Source organism: Culex pipiens, chromosome 2 (assembly GCF_016801865.2).
Source record: "Culex pipiens pallens isolate TS chromosome 2, TS_CPP_V2, whole genome shotgun sequence".
NCBI lineage: Eukaryota > Metazoa > Arthropoda > Insecta > Diptera > Culicidae > Culex > Culex pipiens.
This window is the reverse complement of record NC_068938.1, coordinates 83,187,827-83,210,457: the sequence shown is the minus strand read 5'-3', so window position 1 is coordinate 83,210,457 and position 22,631 is coordinate 83,187,827. Positions and strand designations below refer to the sequence as shown.

The 22,631-nt window shown below is 37.1% G+C and overlaps 1 protein-coding gene across 3 annotated transcripts in view; it reads left to right on the top strand.

The window, feature by feature from the left end:
• The window catches only part of LOC120422610 (uncharacterized), a 280,146-nt gene that overhangs the window by 112,693 nt on the left and 144,822 nt on the right, over nucleotides 1-22,631 (top strand). The window lies entirely within an intron of this gene.

Below are 22,631 nucleotides of genomic sequence, written 5' to 3'. Positions count from 1 at the left end.
GACCGTTTTCGAGAAATCTAAATTTTACTGAAAATTTTTCTAGGATTCCCTTAGCCCTTAAGTGTTGAAATTTGTTAGTTGAAGCTTGTTTTCAACTTTAAACTTCGATTCAAGCTAAATTCTTTAAAGTTAGTTGAGTGTTTGAGACTTTTTTGACAGAATCTGACATCTGCTACATCTTTTGACCTCATTAACATCAGCTAATTGTTTCGAAATATGACATGCATTGACTAACTCCCAAGACAACTGACTTATATTTGACATCAAATGACGTCTTCGATATAAACTGACTACTTCAAAATAATCTTCATGCCAATCAACTGACTTCTTTGACATCAACTGACTCTTTTTGGGATCAACTGACTTCGTCGAAATAAGTTCCATGGACATTAACTGACTTCTTTGGTATCAACTGACTCATTTGACATAAACTGACTCATTTTTGAGATCAACTGCTTTCGTTGGCATCAACTGACTGACTCTTTTTTGAAATCAACTGACTTCTTCGAACTAACTGACCTTTTTTAACATAGACTGACTCATTTTTGAGATCAACTGACCTCTTCGAGATAACCTTCATGGAAATCAACTGACTTCAATTGACCTCAAAGACATCAACTGGCTTATTTTTATCATCAACTGACTTTTTGGACGTCAATTGAATATTTCAACAATCTGAATGAAAAGTGACTAGTTTAGTATCAATTGAATTTTTTTGGCATTATCTGACTTCTGTCTTCTTCAAAGGACATCAACTGGTCTTCTTTGACATCAACTGACTCTTTTCAAACCAAACACAATACCTTTTCCCTCAACCAAAAAAGACTCCTAAACGGTGACCACATAACGGACTGGGGCGGTTGGCAAAGCCTTTCAAGAGAGAGAACTTCCCATCAACGCAGAACCAGAAATAGCGAGCCTCTGCTTCAATGATTGGTATCGGGGGAAAAAAAATGTGCCCAATGAAGCGAGTCGCGCTGCTCATATTCTATATCTGGCCAATCGATGGGACCAAACTACATTCACCTCGAAATTTATTCCGAGGGAAAGGTGGTTCCGCCTCGCATTGAGAATGCAGCCAACTTTTCCTTTATTGGGTAACTTTTTCGAAAACGGGCAACAGTTGGCATACCTGGACCAAAGTTTACACACCCCTCCTTGGATCATTCCATCACTTTCCTGCTCGAGCTCGTAACCTTAAAAACTTGGCGAACGCCTCCCCGCCAGCTGTTGCGCTTTCGATCATTGGACGTCATATGTTTCGATTCTCAAATATCTGTGAAAAGTTGAAAGTCGAATCCAATCTTGAAAATGTCCTTTCAAAAGTCATAACCAATAACTATCATCTCGCGAGTCACTTTTGTCAAAGGACCCAATAAGAAAATTTCCGTTTTCCTTTTCTCTTTTTTTTCCAATCGATCTCTTCCTACTCGAATCCAACTAACATGTTTGACATTTGCCAACGTTAGTTCTGAGGATGAACCTTTTCCTCTCAGACAGACTGACAAAACGGGACGGAGAGCAACACAGTAAAAAAATATGGTAATATCACATCTGGCATGTAAATTTACATCTTTTCATGTGTAATTTTACATTACACTTAAAATGAGGTTAAATTACATCGAAAAAAAAGTTACAAATATTCATAAAATTTGAAAACGGACATCGAACATGTAAATTTAAAACTTTTTTGTGTAATATTACATTACACGTAAAATTAGGTTCTGGGGAAGAATCTTTTCCACTCAGAAGGACCTTCAAAATTTACAACTTCTTATGTGTAATTTTACATTGTACGTAGATTAAGATAAAATTACGTCGAACATGAGGTTATATATATTTACAAAATTTCAAAACGGGACAGAAAACATCACAGTAAAAAAGGGCAATATTTCAACGGGCATGTAAATTTTCATTGCACGTAGATTGCGGTAAACTTACATCGAAAAAGAGGTTACAAATATCCATCAAATTTCAAAACGGGACTGAGATTACATCGGTTATGTAAATTTACATATTTTTACGTGTAATTTTATATTGCTCGTAGAGTGGCGTAAAATTACATCGAAAAAAAAACGGTTGCAAATATCCATAAAATTGTCAAGCTGGAAAGTTCAGTTCAGTTCGTCGGGAATTCTCTCTTTCTTTATTTATCTGGAATCCTGAAATCTGGACAAACGAGAATAGAATGGAAAATTGTATTTACTGGAAGTTATTTTAGAGTCAAAGATGACATAATTTGTATAGCTGGTTTAAACAAGTTTCTTAAACGAAATAAAAATTAATAAAAGAATTTCGGTTAGATAAAATTTTCTTCTGCCTATTTAAACAGTTTCTTAACCAATTTAATTTCAACACAAGTCCAAGTTCCATGTTTTCTTCAGGTTAACTTTCCCCAGCACTTTCTTCTCTAATGAAGCATGTTCGCCATCCTTCGAAAGAGGAAAGTGTTCTGGAAAGACTAATCCGGCTAAACTTTATAAATGCAGCATTTTGCCACTTTTTCCCACAGGACAACTTATAGAGAACAAGTTTCTTTTTCTCACTTTTTTTCTCCTTGTTGCAAAAAAAAAAAAAAAAAAAAAAAAAACAAAAAAAAAAAAAAAAAAAAAAAAAACAAAAAAAAAAAAAAAAAAAAAACCTTCCGGAGTCGCGTGGTGTTCGTCGGGGGGATCGGTTGAAGAATCGACGCGCGAGAATCCGCGAGAAAGTGATAGAAGATTCTGGAATTCATTGAAAAAGTGTCGCGTGGTGGCCTTGGGAGTTTGGCCCTCAGTCGCGTGGTGTTCGTCGGGGGGATCGGTTGAAGAATCGACGTGCGAGAATCCGCGAGAAAGTGATAGAAGATTCTGGAATTCATTGAAAAAGTGTCGCGTGGTGGCCTTGGGAGTTTGGCCCTCAGTCGTGTGGTGTTCGTGGGGGGGATCGGTTGAAGAATCGACGCGCGAGAATCCGCGAGAAAGTGATAGAAGATTCTGGAATTCATTGAAAAAGTGTCGCGTGGTGGCCTTGGGAGTTTGGCCCTCAGTCGCGTGGTGTTCGTCGGGGGGATCGGTTGAAGAATCGACGCGCGAGAATCCGCGAGAAAGTGATAGAAGATTCTGGAATTCATTGAAAAAGTGTCGCGTGGTGGCCTTGGGAGTTTGGCCCTCAGTCGCGTGGTGTTCGTCGGGGGGATCGGTTGAAGAATCGACGCGCGAGAATCCGCGAGAAAGTGATAGAAGATTCTGGAATTCATTGAAAAAGTGTCGCGTGGTGGCCTTGGGAGTTTGGCCCTCAGTCGCGTGGTGTTCGTCGGGGGGATCGGTTGAAGAATCGACGCGCGAGAATCCGCGAGAAAGTGATAGAAGATTCTGGAATTCATTGAAAAAGTGTCGCGTGGTGGCCTTGGGAGTTTGGCCCTCAGTCGTGTGGTGTTCGTGGGGGGGATCGGTTAAAGAACCGACGCGCGAGAATCCGCGAGAAAGTGATAGAAAATTCTTGAATTTATTGATAGAAGGCTTCGCGTCGTCGTGTATATATTTTCTTTCTGTGGTTGAGCCGGTTGTTCGCGGTCCGGACTGGGTAAATTCGTGGGGAAGTTTGTTGCAAAGAAGTCTTGCGCGAAGAATTTCATTAAATCGATTGAAACAGTTCGTTGTATCAGCACTATTTGAGGTTTACATGATAACGAATAATACGTTGCTAAAAATTTAATTTTGTTTTGAAAGCCCATCCCTTAGCATCGTGGCTCGGATGGCACGACGACGGATCTATTTTAAATTGTTCGTTACCGAATAATGCGTTAATTCAAATTTCATTTCGTGTTGAAAGCCCATCCCAAAGCATCGTTGCTCGGATGGCACGCCGGCGGTAAAAAGTAAAAAAATACGCGAATGATAAGTCCTTCTCATAGCGTCGTAGCTCAGAAGGCAACGATTATGGTTCACAGTTCACATTCTGGTCATATCATCTACCAAGATGAATCCTGACCTTCCCTTTCCTTCCCCTACTAACACAATTCCCCCACTTCCCGTGATGCTTGAAGGAGATGCTGTGGATTCAACGGTCTCATGCGGTGTCAACAGGTATAGAGCGACAAACTCTGTGTCTGATGAGTCTGCAACTTCAACTATCGGACTAACATTCCTACCTTTGTTGAACTGCATCTCCTTGGGGGGGCGCCGGTATTGACTTAAAGCAGAGATCTTCAGGGGTTATACAGTGAGGATGATTAGCTCCCACTACTCATCTGTTGGTTCATTGTGTAACTTCAGCTGATCTGTCAATAACGGAGTAGCAGCTCATTGGCAGTCAACCATGCTCATGCTCATGCTCATGCTTGTTGCAAAAAAAAAAACCTTCCGGAAAGAAGAGCACTTGCAACAACGTTTTTCTTTCAATGGCTCAATTAGCTTTGTACACCAGCAGCAGGAGCACTTGTGGGCAGAATAAACTTTCCGGGCAAGAGAATCGCTCATACATGCAAAGAGAGTTGAGTACATTTGGTAACGGTTGTGCCGGCTTGCCACAAGTATTTTTTTTTTCAAAATTTGCGCAAAAAAGCGTCATTTTTGTTTTTTGTGCCCTTGAAAAATCTGACTTCTAATGATGCCAATACAGTCTCACTATCAGCAATGAAAGAATCTGCACCAAAAGGGGAATTCACTGAGCAATCACCAAGAGAAAAATTCTCAATGAGATACTGAGCCTCTCTTCTCTCTTGCGCGGAATATCTCATTAAAACACTCGCAAGGCAAACGTCAGCGCGCTGCTAAATCTAGCAAGAAAAAGTTGTAAACGAAGATTGCATTCTGGTCGTTACTGGCCTGAGCAGGATGGACTGTTTGTTTGCTTAGATGAGCAGTGTTTGTAAACAAAGAGAAAACAACAAAATTTTGCGGTGAAAATTTGAAATAACAGCGAATATCATAAAAATATCGTTTACTCTTTGATAATATTTTGAAAGTTCCGAAGAGATTTTCATTTCTCAGACAAGACAGCATGACGCTAAACTTTGCCACAAAACTTTGACCGTTGTCCGTTGGGCCAGCAAATTGAATCAAGCTTAATCCCTGCCTCGTTGGCCTGCCACAGTGTCAAGTTTCGACCTCCTTGAGTCATCTTGCCTCAGATATCCATAACACCGGTTTCCGGTCCCCGGCGAATTGAGACCATCACTTCGCTCCGCTGATTGTTGGCGCAATTCAGCCTCCGGAGAGGAATTAAATTCAATTAAATTTTGCGTGTGCACAGGCTGACATTTTGGGGGGTTTTGTGTGCCACCTCCGCAGGCCGTGAAATGAATCAAACATTTTTTCGGATGCTGTGGCGGTTCTGCGAAAGGCCTTTGAAGATGATTGTTTTCGAGGCACGCGCGCGGATTGTTCTGGCGCAAATTACGCGGAAAAGAATAGCTTTTTGGAAATTAATTAGCCAACAGTTGAATTCCAAATAATTAGCCAAGGCGGCGGGAAGTATTTGTTTTAATTAGAGAGGCTTTAAGTTCGTATAAAGGGAGCGGCCGTGGCTGACTGGTTACGGTGTTCGCTTTGTAAGCGAATGGTCCTGGGTTCGATTCCCATCTGCTCCCAACGAGAAAGTATAGGAAATATAAATCTTGAAACTCTGAACATGTACGAAAAATCAAAGTCGCTCGAGTCGGGGTTCGATCCCCCGTCCTTTGGATTGGTAAGCAAAAATGCTAACCACTAGGTCATCGCGACTTGGTGAGCTATGACTGGAATTAGGAATACTGTTACCACCATCAACTATATACGCGCTGGGTCCTTGTCCATTTGACAAGGGTTCGGAAGTTCTAAATAACGTTTGAATCCGATTGGTGCAAACGTTCTTCAGGGCGGGGCTTGTCGATAAAGCTGAAGTACCTCGCGCTCGGCTAGCCAGCGTAGAAATGGGTCACCGAAGCTCGGCAGAGCTAACACCTTCCAAATGCCTATGCGAGTTATTTGCATGTATAGAATGAGAGCTAAAAAAATACATGGAAACAACTCAATTTGTAAGAAGCGACCGCGTGGTCCCGTTTGGTTGGTTGCACACACACACACACACAGAGGCTTTAAGTTCGTATAATTTGAACAACCTAAATATTCATCAAAACAAACAAAATTCAGTCATGGGCAAACTTCAATTTTCAAAAGTTCCGATCTTCAAATGTTTAAAACTCAAAAGCAAGATTAATCCGGAGAGTTTTGCACGGTATGTCCACTTTTCCATCCTCCCTTGACGATTCTGTGAAATGTTCCGTTCACAAAATCCTTTATTTTTCGAGACTTATCGTAATTGCATTTCAAAAAACTAATTTAAAAATGTACAACAAAACAGTTTTTGAGTAAATTATCAAAAATATTCAGAACATTAGACTATTCATCTCAAGAAATCTAATTCTTCGCAAATAAATGAAAAACCTCTCGTAACATATCCCTATCATACCCACGTTTCGCAAAGCGTAACCATAACAGCAAAAACCTTGCCAAGGCTGTTCTGGTTGTCTTCACGTGGGCCCTCAACCTGTCCGGGCGTATTACGCACACCTTAACCTTTTTCACCCTGGTGATGGGTGTTGCTGAAGAGCGCCGGTGGTTGCGGCATTCTTGGTCTACCCAGCCACACGCATACTGTTTTTTAATGAAATTTCAAGAACACGCTTTTAGAGGGTAAATATCTGCTTTGGATCGGGTTGAAAGGTTGCTGGTTTACCGGAATTTCTTACGTGTGCGTTGGAAAGGGAACCGCCGGAGTGGTAGGTTAGATGCGAATGTGTAGGTGTCTTTGCTTGTATGTGAGTGGCATTCTTGGAAATTGAGAATTTTAAATTTTGCAGCCCATCACTCAGTATAGTCTGTTTGTTGAAGGGATCTAAAATTATACTTCTACACAGCAAAAAAAAATTTTTTTTGTTGAAAATTTGATTGGTTGAAAATTACCTCTTTTATGAGTAATACAGTAATTACTCAAAAATGTGTAAATATGTGAACCTGATGAAAATTCATCCGCAACTGTTAACAAAATCTGTCAACCACAGATTCGATAAGTCAAAGGTCTCGTGATCGAAACTCGCTATCGAGAATTTTGTTTGTTGTCAACATCGCTATCGAGAATTTTGTTTGTTGTCAACAACGAAACTCGCTATCGAGAATTTTGTTTGTTGTCAACAAACAACAAACAAAATTCTCGATAGCGAGTTTCGATCACGAGACCTTTGACTTATCGAATCTGTGGTTGACAGATTTTGTTGACAGTTGCGGATGAATTTTCATCAGGTTCACATTTTTACACATTGTTGAGTAATTACTGTATTACTCATAAAAGAGGTAATTTTCAACCTTAAAAAAAAACTTCCGAAAAAGCTCTTTTGATCATAATTTTTATTTTGCGAGACCATTTCTCATCATTTCGTTGGCACACACATTCACACGCAAGACGAGAGCTTAACTGCTAAACGAATGTCGCCATCAATATCTTTTCACTTGAGCTAACGTTTTCTAAGCGCTTAAGATATTAAATTGCTTCCAACTACCGGCAACATGTTCTTTTGTACATTAGTTAGTCACTCACTTGAAAAATAATCCCGAACCATGCAAATAATTAGCAAGCGCCATCAAAAAACAAACGCGCCAAGTCTTTTGACGGCTGACTTTTGACGACCTATTCCAATCGAAGGCTGAAGAAACCCGAGCGAGAAGCGAAGGCAAATGAAGAACAAACGGTAGCCACCAGCAGTTGGAGTGAGCCAGTGATGCCAGGAAACTTTTTCTATAAATGCTACTTTTTGAAAATGTTCGTTTAAAAAATTATCAAAATTAACAGCACTAAGCAGACTGGAAGAAAAAAGAACTAAGCTGAAAATAGAAAAATGGGCGTGGCCAAATGCATTCTCGTCTGATTAGAATACATTTAGGAAATATTTTTCTTTATATGCTTGTAAAAGGAATAGAATAACTTTAAGTAAAAGTGAAAATAAACAAAAATGTTCACAAAAAGTTGCTCTACTCGTTGGTATACTGGTTTTAGTAAATTTCAAAGAACACTCCAGCATCATTCACCGCTTATTAGGCTTAGGCCCTTAATTTTTTAATGTTTTTGAAATTCTCAGTTTTTAAAATAACGAATAAATTGTAAAACGTGTATGTTTTTTTGTAGTTTCAATAATAAAGGCTCATTTTGGCTTTTTACAAATTTTTAAGTTTTTGACCACAAATCGAAAAAGACGAAACGATTTTTTTCATAATTTCATAAATAATTTAAAATGGAAATACAGAAATACAACTGAAATGTTGTAACAAGCATTCTGTGATACTTTTTGCTTGAAATCTAAAAAAGCTGGCTTGAAATTCGATCATCAGTTGTTTTAATCTCCTTTTGGACCATGGTAAGAACCTAGGGAAAAAAATTATAACTAATAAAATAATAAAGTTTTCTTCGTATTTGGCTGTTCAGTCCGTCGAATAAGAAAACTGAAATTTGACAGCCATAAAACTGAATTACAACTTTAACATGAATTAAGATCTAATCAACTCAAAAATGTTTTTAAAGATGACTCGTATTAGTAACAAACAAATCTTTTAAATTTTATTATAGTTTGCATTCATTTATCATTAATTTCTAACAAAAACTTTTTTCTTTCTATTTATTTTCAGGTGAGTTTCATGTGATAAGACATCGTCAAACTGCGGCTACTACCGAGAAGAAATGTTTGAAGTTTTCCTCATCTACAAATACGTTAATAATTATTAGTGTCATCCCATTCCAAAACAATTACATCAAACAAACCAGAACCCTAAAATAAGAGTTCACCGTGCACTTAACGGGACACCCACCCACCTTTCAACCCATTGTTCAGCTTTATTTACCCTCAACATCATCATTGTGGTCATTTACCCGACCCCCCGTTCGCTAATCAGAATGCACGACGATGTGTTGGTGACTCACTATCACACCACACTGAAATTAATTCATTCGCCCGCTCAATTGCGCACTAAAATTGATGCCAACGTTAAATTGACAGGGCTTCTATCGGCACAAAGTTGGTGGGGCTGGGGAAGTTCGATTGTTGTTAACACGACACAACTTTAATCGGGCCTTCTTCCGATGGTGACGATGTGGGGGCTGTCTCTATTAAAGATCGCACTGAAAAAAGTTTGCAGTTTGTTTTGATGAGTTCGGTCGATTGATTTTTTGAGCAATTTTCGTTTTTTGTCGACACAAAAACAGTATTCTAAATTTGAATATTCTACAAGAAATGTTTTGATTCAGTGTCCCAAACAACAACAGCTCTATTATTCGAAGCCAATGGATTCCATTAGTCTAATGGTTTGCGTTTCCATTTGTTTTTGTGTATGTGTGACGAGGGACACAAAACCAACAAATACACACACAAACACACGCAAAAACAGGTGCACCGGCATGGTAATGGCATTGTCATCGCTGGACAAGCTCCCCTCCCCCACCATCCCACTTGGGGTTAATTACGATTCACCTATTCATCGCACACACATACACTCACGCACTCTTACCACTACGTGGTTCTGTGTTTTTGTGACATGTCTCTATCAACGTTGTCTGGGAGCAACGAAACAACAAAAAACAGACAAATTTCCGGAAAATGGGAAAGCCGCTCTACCCAAATAAAGTGAAAATAATAGACCTTTTGCGGGCTGTGGAGCTGCGGATGTGTGAGTAGAGGCAATTAGTGTGTGTGTATGTAAAAGGTGATGTTAAGGTGATCCCCACAATTAAGTTCATCATCATTATTTACAATTGGAAAAGTTTTCCAGACATGAAATTTAAAATTCGCCCTTCTGCATAGTTACCATGTAATTGCTTTTTTTTTTTTTTTGCAAAAATCGTAAACAAATCAAAAAGTCAAGGCTAAAATTACAGCGTTGCGATTGTGTCAAACCAGTTCCATGAAATCGATCGGCTTCCACGAAGGCTGGTTTTGCATGCCACTTTCCGTGCAAATAATCGAGAGCTCAAACTGTGTTTGCAATCCAAGCGAAAACGACACGCCGCGCACGAGAAAGACCAACTGTAACTGTAACGATTCTTCATCCCGTTCTGCCAATTCTGCAGAGGGACAGGCCATCAGGTCAGGGACGGTAGACTGGTTCAATTTTAGTCTCAGCATTATTTAATTTATTTTTGAAAATTTTAAAAATGTCTGCAAAATCTAAAAAATTCGTTTTTCAAACTTAAAAAAAAATTAACAAATACTGAACCATTCTAAGCGACCAACCCAGGGCAACATAAATTAATGTCAATGTCATCCCCCCGCCACGTTGATGCCAACGTTGGCTTACCCCTCGTGCTCTGGATTCTGGTTTGGTTTGGTTGCTCCAGGTCATTTGCTTCAATAAGTCACAATCAGCCGAAGCCCTCCCCTGCCAACTCCACGCTTCACCCCGGCACGTCTTCCCTCTGGAGCTGAGACAGCTATTGCCGACACTAGAAGTGTGCAATCAAACATCAACGGCAGTCGTGGGTTCAGCAATTCTTAGAAACATTGAGATAGGCGAAATTGTGCCCTGCTGGAGATTAGGAAGTTGAACGATAGCATAAAATTGATTTTTAACAAATTATAGAAATAGTGAAATGAAACGTATATAACCCAAAATTACAATTTTGGCCATGATTGATTTATTCACTTTAAGATGATTAAGGGGCCTTTCATAAGCCAAGTTGATACTGTTTTGGAAATTACAGTACAACCAACGAGGTTGGAAAAATCTGGCCAGAAAATTTTGAAAAATCTGGCAGGCCAATTTCTCGAAATGACGAGGTCAAATTGAGCGAAATGACGAGGTATTGTTTTATTGAATTTATTTATCTCTACATGAATGTACCAGAAAGAAATCTATAACTTCTGATGTTTTGAACTCAAAAATTTGCACATAAAATCACAGGTATTGTTAATGTTGAATAAATTCTAAATTTTGAAATTCACCCTAACATTCGATGCGGTCGAAAATAAATGTTCTTAGCTTTTTAAAATGTTAGGGTTGATTTTAAATTTAGCAAAAAAACTCTTCATAATTGTTTTTTGTGAGCATTTCTTTAAAGCCTTTCAATCGCAAATTTGATTTTACAGTTAAAAATAAGTACAATGAATTTTTGTTTAAGTTTTTTCCATGCTTTCAAAATTCGAAAAATAGGCAACATAGCCAAATGAACTTTGGCAAATTTGGGCCAGAAAAAGATGACACTATCCAAAAATGAGATGTTCAAAAATGGTATTTTACGCAATATTTTTTTGTTGTGTAAAAAATCAAATAAAAAATAAATATTTTTTAGAGTGTATCTTTTTCTATTTTAACAAGTTCTAAGTAATACCAACAACCTTGCCGAAGACATAAAATTGATCAGAAAAACTGTTTTCGAAATGCAGATTTTTGAAAAAATATATGAAAACTTGTATAAACAAGCCAATGATATAAAAAACTTCCATTGTCATAATTAAGTAGAGCTAAAAAAAATGTAAAAAATCAGTTTCCATTTTTTTTTGTTTACTTATTGCATGATGTTTCATTCGAATAAAAAAACATAAATTACATTTCCAAAAAAAAAGAAAAACTAATATTTGCAAGAAATAGTATCAAAAGTGCTCCGTTAAAAATGTGCATAAAAAGGCTACTTCGTAGCTTTTTATTCATCCATAAGAAATTTTTATATATGAAAAAAATAAGATAAAATCAGCTTTTCTAAAAAAAAATGTTTTTCCATCTGGCCACTAATCTTGAATTTACCCTCTACAACCCAATACAATTTTTAGGCGGGCATCGGTTTAAAAAATCGTCAAAAATCAATTTTTCAACCAAGTTTTGATCTTTAAAAAGCATTGAAAAGAAGAACTCTTAAAATTTTAGAAATTGTATGCATGTGATCAACAAACTAGCTCATATTTCTCGGCACTGGCTGAACTGATTTGACTCGAACTTGTTGCATTCGACTTGGTTTAGGGTCTCATAGTTTTATACAGAGTAGTTCAAAAGTTATGTATAAAAATGTGTTTTCACATATATCCGGATCTCGATTAAATGTATGTAAACTATATCTGGGTCCATCATCCGACCCATCGTTGGTAAGATTATCAAAAGACCTTTTCAACAAGTCCAAAACATTGAAGATCTGGCAACCCTGTCTGGAGATATGGCCACTTAAGTGATATTGATGTACTTTTTGAAAGTCGGGTCTCACTTAAATGTATGTAAACTATGTCCAGGACCATCATCAGACCCATCGTTGGTTAGATGATCAAAAGACCTTTCCAACGACGAGTCTAAAACTTTGAAGATCTGGCAACCCTGTCTCGAGATATGGCTACTGAAGTGATATTGATGTACTTTTTGGAAGCCGGATCTAAACAAATAGATGAAATTTGTGTACAGCCATTGTTGGTAATGAGTGAGGAAGGCTCCAACCACATAGGTGGATTGAGTTAGTTTTTTTTCTAACATTTCCTATATTTTATGTAATAAGAAGCATGCAGTATTTTTTCTAGTGTCCCAGACTATGCCTCTACGCATTTTGTTACAAGTTAAATATAATGGTGCCATTTTATAGCAGAAAAAAAAACAGGCAAAAATTGAAAAAGTGACTGTAAAAAACAAGAAAAAAGAGATAGGCATAATGTAATGATAGAAGGTGGTAGAATAGGCTAAATAATACTTAAAGCATACATAAATTAAATAAGATTAAGACAAATTTAAAATACTAAAAATAAAACAAGAAAAATATAACACAAGAGAAGTCAAGATTTTCGTAGAACAATAGTTGCTTTAAATGACCTCCTAAACACGAGAAAAAAAATCTAAAAAAAAATTTGGGCAGTAAAGGGTTAAATTCTATGAAAAACATTTTTTTTGCTTTATTTAAACAGCTTTTAGCATGCTCTGGCTCCTACATTATTTTGATGTGTGTTTGTTTTTTGCAGAATGTCTACTTAAAACTGGGCTTTTTTTATCCAGTTTGGCATTATTCCAAGCTAAACAATGTAAATGGGCCAATGCTGAAGTATAAACAAATAGTCTATCTAGCAAACGTCATTTTATGTTTACATTAGGAACGAGCATGATAGACTTTGTTTACACTGCGACATTGATTTAATGGCCAAATTTTAACTTTTCTGAAAACCTAAAATTCGCTTTTGTTGTCAACTATTTTTTGACAGCCGGAAAACCCGCCATACCTTTTCTAATCTATATGCCTTGAAAGTAGCGAAAACAAAACACGAGCTCAGTCAACTTTCTCAAAAATGACGATTGATCACAAGCCTTGGTAGAAACGCAACGCGATAAAGAAAATCTATCCCAAAATGCCAGTGACTCTCAAATATATCTCTCAATGAGTGCTCAATGCTCAGGTTGATGAAGATTCTCCCCTCACTAAAAGTAAACAAACCCGTGATGCATCCCACACATTTGGCAACCGCTCAATTGGCGTCACTTGCTCAGGTGTTAAACAAAAACCCAGCTTTCATTCAAGTGTACAGATTCAAACAAACAAAACAAAAAATAGATTTGGTTCCCCCCAAAAATACCTCTCAATCATCAACGCGACATTTCACCTGGGCACCACGCTCCGGTCACTTCCGGCCGAGGTTGGAGTTCGCTGTAGTGGAACGCCACACTGTTGTATTGACGTGCAAAATTTGTTCACATTCTGTACCGTAAAAATAACACTCTTTTTTTCTGTCTGTGCCTAGGGTGATGACGGACGATCTGACGGAATTGTGAGAGCCGGGAACTAACTATAGTTCCGTTCTAAAGCAAACGCGTCAGCAACTAAAAATAGTACCGTCCATTAGATGAGTGTATTTGTTGTTCAGATTATAGCAGCGCTACTGTGCCGATGCTTTAACGTTTCAGGGTTGAATTAATTGGGATAAATTGAGTTGGCTGGAGAGACAAATTTACGGAACTGTCATTGTCATTGTCAAGGTTCTTCCAGCATCAACACTGATTTGACGTTATGGTTGTTCTACAACATGGCTTTCTACCTAAGGTACTCGCGATTGAGTGTGTAGTAGTGCGGTTGTCAAAATCGTTATCTCTGACTCTCTCACTCCACTGACACTGACATTGTTTATGTTTTGGTTTTCCTGGCACGGTCCATTGTTCGTTTGTTATTGTTTTGGTTTTAGTGGCACGGAGCCATGCACTCACACTAATGCAAAGCAAGATCGCGAGTACCTATGATATACAGCCTTGGTTCTACAATGCATCGTAAATGAAGCTGTATTAGTGAGAGCTGTCAAACTCAAGCGTCTGATGTCGCTTTTTCGCTCTCTTTCTGACATCGATTGCCTTAAAGCAATGTTTGTCTACTTTTTCTCGTTTGGGTGTAGCTACAAATCGAATCAATTCTCAACTCTTTCGCAAGTTCTCCGCTTCTCATTACAGAAATTCTTGTTAGCTCGTTATTTCCGCAGCACACGCGCGCTTCTCGTCTTCACCAGACTAGTACCTTATTTATAGCACGGAATCCGCCATCAATTTCCCCGATAATTTGCTTTCTCCCGCCAAGGAAGTTTCACTTTCGCAACTCCTAAACGCGCGTGTGTGTGTGCGGAGTCTGCCAACTTAAAGACATAGAACTAATTATGGACTAGAGGCAGATGCGAGCTCGTATCGCTGCTCGACGAATTCCTCGGAAAGATGCACTGTGAAAAGTTTGCTCGTCAAATTTAGGAATATATTTGCACGTTTCGCGCACCTTCGTCTAGCAAAAGTTCCATCGTGTGAGTGTAATTTTGATGGAAATTCCTTGCAATGTCACGTGGAATGGCACATTCTGCAGAAGAGGAGCCAGAAATAAGACAGAAAAAAAGAAAACCAGAGCCGCCGGGAAAAAAACAAGAACAAATTCTGCAGAAAACATGAAGTTATTTGCTTGGATGTCACTCACAAAGTTGTATGTGTGTGTATTGGTGGGAAGTGTTTGAGTAGCAGCTGCCGTGTCGTCAAACATTGGAGATGGAAAAGTTTGCGGCACTTGTAATGGGATGGGAATTTTACTGACTTTGACGAACTTTTCCGATCAATTTTGGAACAATTTGAAACTCTTAAAAACCATAACTGTCAATTTTTGGACAAGCGATGAAACTATGTTTACAAATTCGACAAAAACGGTGCCAATGTCTCTAATATAGTTTGATTAGCGTCATGCCGGCGTTGAAAGCGACACTGAAGCAAGCAGAAAGCAAAAATTCAAGCAACAAATGGATAGAGCGCACCCTTTCTTGCAACCAAGCCATCGTGTCACAGCGGTTAAGCAACGGGATGCAAATCAAAGAGCTCGTTTTCAATTCTCAGTGCAAACAAGATTTTTTCACTCTTCAATTTCGCATCATATATTTTTTAAATGCGAAATTTGTAGTTCTGAGAACAACAACAAAAACTCAACTCAACTTGAAGAGCTTTCAGATCGTTTCCAGATGAATTCGCAGTGACTTGAAAGATCCCACAAACCGAGTCGTGTTGTTGTTCACTGTCATCGTGTGATTGAATAGAGTTGTCAACAGCAGTCGTTTGCGAAACTCGTTTCCCGTTGATGCCGTTTGTGGGTGGTCACCGGACTTTATTCCGTGCTGCAATTTGCTCGACGTTCAGTCGGTTCTTGCGCCCAGAATGGCAATCAATTAAATCAATGGTGAGGAAAGATTTGTCACCCCCACATCGACGCGAGACGCGCTGCTCCCTTTTGTGGAGCAGCAATTTATTAGATCTTTCCCCATATAGACAATATATCAAACGCCGTTTGGCTTTGTGTGTCTGCTTGCTTTCGTGCCGGGTTTCGAAGCGTTTGGAGCTGGGAGATGCGACCTCCGAGCGTTGAGTTCTTCGGTAGTGCAGTTGTTGGCCAGGGTGGCGACTTAAATTTTTTTGCTTCAAGAATTAAATGATTTTTTAAGAGGAAGGTTCTCTGGTTTGTCACATTTCAATCAAATTGATTTATTATTTCTTTTTTAAGTGGTTATATTGAATCATTGGTACGCAATCCGTGTCTAAAAGCTTGAAGTTCTGGCAACCCTGTCTCAAGTAATGATCACTTTAGTAATATTTCTGTAACTTTTTTCCCGGATTAAAAAAATAGATGAATTTTGTGTCCAAACCCATCATACTGTTGGTAAAGAGTGAGAAAGGCATCAATCAAATAGATGGATATTTTTTTTTATTTTAGAATTACTTGATGAATCGGTTAGTTGCTGAGTTCTAGCGCATGAAATTGAAAAAAAGTTTTTTTTTTCAATGTAAGTAAAAGGCTATCAACATTTATGTTCATCCATACCAAAATTATTTTTTTAAATTTTTTTTTTCGAAAAATTGGCAACACTGCCAACACTGATCAACTTGTAAGATTGCTGAAAAAAGTAGTTTTTGTCATCTTAATTTTTTCTAAAAATTGATTAAAAAAGGTTAACTAAATGACCAAAAATTTAATTAATTTTTAAACTAATAAGTTAAAGAAATAATCTCAATTATAATGTTCAGAATAATAGTAACCTAACGAATTAAGGCTAAATGATATTTAGAGTTTTTGATTTTGATGAAACATGTTTTCCTTTTTTCATCATTAATTTTTTCTTACAAGTTCTAGTGGTCCTTCGGAATTTTTTTGGGCATTTTGCGCCTGAGTTGTGGAAAATGAATAATAAATTCTTAATAATCGATTTTTTTTAAAAAATAATGTTGAAAATGAACCGTTTTAAAGTTACAGGCATTTCCAGGCATAATTTCCTATTTTTTCTTTATTTTTTTTAATTTGAAAAATGTCACGAAGGAAAATCACTCGTGCAAACAGTATTTTTATAATGCTTCGATTATTTCCTACTATTCTCCTTTTAGAATTACTTGATGAATTCATTGGCGTGTGAGATTTAGCGCATAAATTAAAAAACTGTTTTTTAATATAAGAAAAGGTGTTAAACACTTATTTTGAACCATATCAAAATAAAAATTTAAAAAATGTATTGTTGTTCATCTAAAAATATTTAAATTAAAAAAAATCTTGATTTTTTTTGAAAAATGTCAACACTGCCAACATAAAAAAAGCAGTTTCTGTCATCTAAAATTTATCTGAAAGTTGATTTAAAAAAATTGTTTAATAAGGGACCAAAAATTTTATTGATTTTTAAACTAATTAGTTTGAAAAATAATTACTAAAAATATTTAAAAGAGGTTTCTGTAATATTTTACTGAAATTTTTTTTTTTAAAGCAGGAGTAAAAACGTATAATAAGATTTTATTCGTACAAAGATTCCGTCAAAATCTTTTGAAATTTTTATCTTACCTAATATTTTATCAATAAAGTTGAAAATTTATACATTTATTGTCCTTTAACTCGAACAATTAGCTTTTGATTTGGTTTTGAAATATTAGTAATTTTTTTTTAAACTGATTATTTATTTCAATTATATAAAAAAGATCCGTCGAATTTCCTTTAAAATTGTTTTGGCAAAATGCTTTTGCTGGATACTGTCACAAAATTTGCAAAATATCGATGAATTTATAGTAACATTTTTTCTAAAGAAACAAATAAAATTCAAACACATTTTTTTGAAGCAGAAGCATTAAAAAATGCTTTGTTTTTAAACTTGATTTTTTTCAACAGTCAAATTTCTTTGTATAAAACATTTTACCTTATCATATTATTAATATTCAATTGTTAAAAAACACCAATCTGAATATAGAATTTATTGCCTTTTCAAAAACACTATTAAAAATGGTATTATTACATCTAGGAATGATGACAGATTTTGTGACAAAAAAAGAATAATTTTACATCAGAAACCGATGAAATATTTACCAGGTACTGCTGAATTTCACATTTTACCCTTTATTTCAAGTAAATACAAATAAAAGGTGATGTTCAACTAAACAAAATATTAACATTACCAAAAATCTAATTTTACTGTGTGTATAAAAATGATTTTCGAATCTGTCTTACCAAACATGGCTTGATTGATTGCAGAGACTTATTCCATACCTTTTGTCAACTTGAAGATCTGGCGACCCTGCCATAAATGTTGTGTGTTTAAAGAGGTATGCTGAATATTCAAATGAAAAAGATTTCATATTTGAGAATTAGAACCACCTCTCAATTTCATATTAGAGTTATCACCCTGGTGTTCTTTAACCCGAAGTCCAGAGGTGTCAGCCAGCTTCCATCCCTCCGCCCGTCCCAGCCGCGTTTTGTTATGACGGGTTTGTTGTGCCGGGAGATGAAATTCCAATGAAAACGAATGTTTGCAGCAGAAGGCAAACAACACTTTGTCTTACATGGACCATACTGGTGCTGCTGCTGACTCAACTCCCTCACGCCGTAGAGAAGGGAGTCAAGATTTAATGCGCACCAGATGAAAGGAATTATGTTTCAGGTTCCGAGGTTTGTTTATGGGCCTCGTCATCGTCATCATCATCGGCACCCTCACGGAAGACGACGGCTGCGATGATGTTTGCGTTTTTGTTTTTGTTTGAATCCGTCGTTTTTTTTTTTCATTCTAAGGAAGTCGGACGAACATCAAACTTCCGTTTTTTGATGTTTGCGCTCCGATTTGAAATGTTGGGAGTAAATATTTCCAACCGGGATTAATGCTGCTCTGTTTGTTTTCATAACTGAAAGTTGATAGATTGAATTTACTCTCGTAACGAACTACACTCAGCGAATATTTGAGTAAAACCAACTAATTCGAGTGATGCTCCCGACTCACGGCACAAAGCAACATCCCATAACTTCACCTTACCCCCAAACGGTACAAAGCCTAATGTCACATTCATTAGCCAACAACGGGCCCGGGCTTCAGGGCTGGCGACGAACGATACCTGTGGGACCATCATCCAACCTGGAAACACCTAGACCAACTTTGCTGCAATAAATTTGCTGCTGAATTTCGAACCAGCTGGCCCCGGTCCGGGCTGGACTCCACGAACCGGAACAATCTCGGGATCGCTGACGCGGCCGGGAACAGGAAATGAGAGAGTTGCCGTAAGCCACACCCACGCACGTGAACAGAATTTTGTGAATGTTTGTGTACGTTTTTGGAGAGGGGCAGGAGGATGTCCACGGGGAGATATTACGCGCGACTTTATTGAGTTTTGGAGGGTGGTCGGTGGTGGAAGAAGGGCAACTGAATTCATTAGTCGTACTCATGGACGGTTAGTTGGAAATTAGTAGTTTGGAGCAATTACAAATACCTCTGCAGGGGGAGCGCGCTCTGTTTTATGTGGCTTCAAGCGTTGTTGCTTGCTTGAGCCATAGTTGCGAGTCTTGATATTAGACGCATCAAGACTGAACTGTTTTACAGAAATAATTTTGAAAAATTCAATTTTTCTACTTCAAACTATAGAGTGACCACTCAATTGAGGATTCACAATAAAATGTATCAATTATTTTAACAGGTCGGAAAAACATTTTAAATTGTTGGTTCCTTATGTTACACAACAAAATATTGATGACCTTACGGCTTATACAAGTTTTATGGATACTTAAAAAGACTTAAGGAATCCGGATAATTTTAATTAAAAAAATCGGAATGTTTTGTATTGTCAAACTATTTAAGTAGGACTTTAAATATAATGCAAACTGGCAAGCACCACTTTTTTTTTACAGATAAAGTGAAATCCTAAAGGATTTTGTTCAAAAAGTTCAAAAAGGGTTTAAACATGATTTTGTCTTAAAAGGTACAAATACTACATTTGTACTTTTCTTTCATGTTGTATGTTTACAAAAATACAAAATTGGTGGAGTAATCTTAATTACGTCACAATTGTTTAATAAAATCATATATTCTTACCATTTTTCATTAAAAAAGTTTCACTGAGCACTCACTCAGAGAAAATATCCAAAGAGATTGAGTCTCTCACTCGCTTGTGCATGAATCTCAAATCTTTTGAATGAAATTTCGATCTCACTGATACATACACTGGTCAATCGTCTATCGTCCCTAAAATGTTGCTTTTTTGCAAACAACAAATATTTTTGACTAATAGAAAACACAATCAAATCTGTTGATACCTATGGATATAACAAAGAGATACATGACATTTGTGGCAGAAAATTTGAATGAATATTGTAGTATTATGCTTCTCTAGAAATGTGTTAATTTACATAGTTTTGATTGTAATTTCACATTATCTACATTGATCGATATGAAATCACATTGAAACAGAAAAAAAATCCCACCATAAAATTTTAAACTATTATTCACTATACTCAAAGAAAATTCAGCTAAAAATAAAGTTCGATAATATATCTTTTTCGATGTTGTTTGACCTAAAATTATGTAGTGTATGCAAAATATCAAATAAAAAGATGTAAATTTACACATTTTTAGAGAAAATAACTTTTTTCCACAAAAATGTTGTCAACATTTCTCGCTTTAGTTTTATCATGATTTTTGTACAGTGGTAGTTTGTCTCTCTTTTGCCGGTGATAAAAGAGCGTTCTTTTATTACGTAACGCTTAAAATCGGATTTTTGACACAGTCCTTCCCCTCGTAACACAATTTCTATACTAATTTCAATAAATTTATGTGGAGCTGGGTGCTGAACAGTGGTTCGCAAAACGGCCTCAATTTTGAACTGTCAAAGTGGAACCAACTTACTGTTCGCCAAAAATTGAGAGTATTGTGATCGATTATTAAAAAAAATAATTTCAGGAATGAACAATTTGTGGCTTTTGAGAACCGATTGAAGTCAAAAGACCTTAAGAAAATTGAAGGCGAGATCGTATTTTTTTTATAATTATGAATGGAAGTTGTTTATGGAGTCGATGCAGTTGTATCCATCCAGAAGCTGTCTCTATTTTTTGATTCCGTTTGAAAACCTGTTTTAGTGAAAATCCTTTCTATTTGTTGGATCAGCTTCGCTAGGATCAGCGATGTTTTTTCGCTGGATCAGGAAGAGCTGCAGGATTCCAAAATCAGCCAGGGAATTTATTTGCGACATCGCAGAATTACACTCTCGCCGCAGATCTTTGTCAACCGTAGAAAAGAAAAATTTCTTCTAACCGCGACGCAACAATTTTCCAAATAATGTCAAAAACTAGACAAAATAAAACACATACTACTGATTATAAAACAGCTCATTTACCAGTAAGAAAAAAGTCATGCTTGTGCTAGAACATCCTCCTACTTTGTAGATAAAAAAAATGGGATCATTCGAAATTCACGTTACGCATTCTCTCTATTCATCACCCAGATGTGGAGCGTAACACGGCCTTCGACTTCCCTCCCCCCAACTACGAAATAAAAGAACGCTCCCTTATCTGGCTTGACATGACGTTTGGTTAATTTGAAAAGAAAACATTGTCTGCATGATTATATCTGGATGGAATCTTAGGTTAGTTTGCGGCGCGGAATTCAATCAATTCACGAATTATAATTATAATAATTATCAATTTCAAAAATGTTGTAGACTGTTCATCTGCACGTTTTTTAAATGCTCTCATCTCAAAAACACTGGAAATTCAGTTTATTTTAAAGAAAAATGCAAAATCGTGCTGAACTTACTGCAAACTTACACAGTAAAAAATTGTGTAAATTTGGAAGCTGTAAGTTCGGATGGTTGAATATTACCTCTTTAATTTTGTAATTTTACCTCAATTAAGACTGAAAAGTGACATGACTCCAGAAAAGTGGTAAAATTACACATTTTCTGATGTAAAATTACATCTTTTTTCTGACATAAAACATGTACAAGAGGTGTAATATAACCATGATTTTTTTTTCTGTGTATCCAAGGGATATTGTTGTTGGACAGTATCAGCATTGTGAAAATAAAAATAAAAATCTCAGTTCTCAGCGACTACAACTATCATACCCGGAAACTCATGCCTGTCGTGATACTCTCAAGTTTTTGTTTGTAGAAATCACGAGACAAAGAAAGCGATTTCACGAAAAATAACTTTGCCTTCTGATATTTTGGTGCAGGAATGATCAAATGATAGTTTTTTCTATCACTGGGCATTATTAACATTTTAAGAATTATTTAAAATCTGTGAGGTGATTCAGAAAAATATCCTTATTTATTAGAATTACCACAAAAATCTGCAACTGTTCAGCAAAAAATCGTCACTTTCATAAACCAGTTCCGTCAAATCGCAACCATAAAACTAACTCGACAGCAAATTGACCTTTTCTATCAGAAAAAAACGTACAGCTCGGCTCGGACCATTTTAATGGAGTGGCCCGTTTTTTCATTGCCTCATTTAGCAGTCGGTCGGTATTAATTCGCCAAACGTTTTTATCACCGCCAAATGGCAGCGCCATCGCCAACTTTCGCACAAACTGGCTTTCTTCGGGCAATACGCGGGCGCTAAACGCTTTATTTTGAGGTTAAGTAGAACCATATGTTTTTCCTCCACTGTGAGCGCTTTTTCACGAGAAAATTGGAAACAATACAAACACTCAGATGCTACCACACGTGTGCTTAAACTTCCATCGCGTACACTCTTGATGAAAATTGGTGTTTTCCAGGTTCGCAAAATAATAGCCCTCTTAAAGAGCTGAAACGCAGCGTTGATGCAACACGCGAAAGTGAAGGTGTTTTGTTGGATTAACTTTTTCCCTCCGTTTAACGGGGCCGGAACACGAAACTGGCCACCGTCGTCCGCGGTTGCGCTGGTTGGTGGAG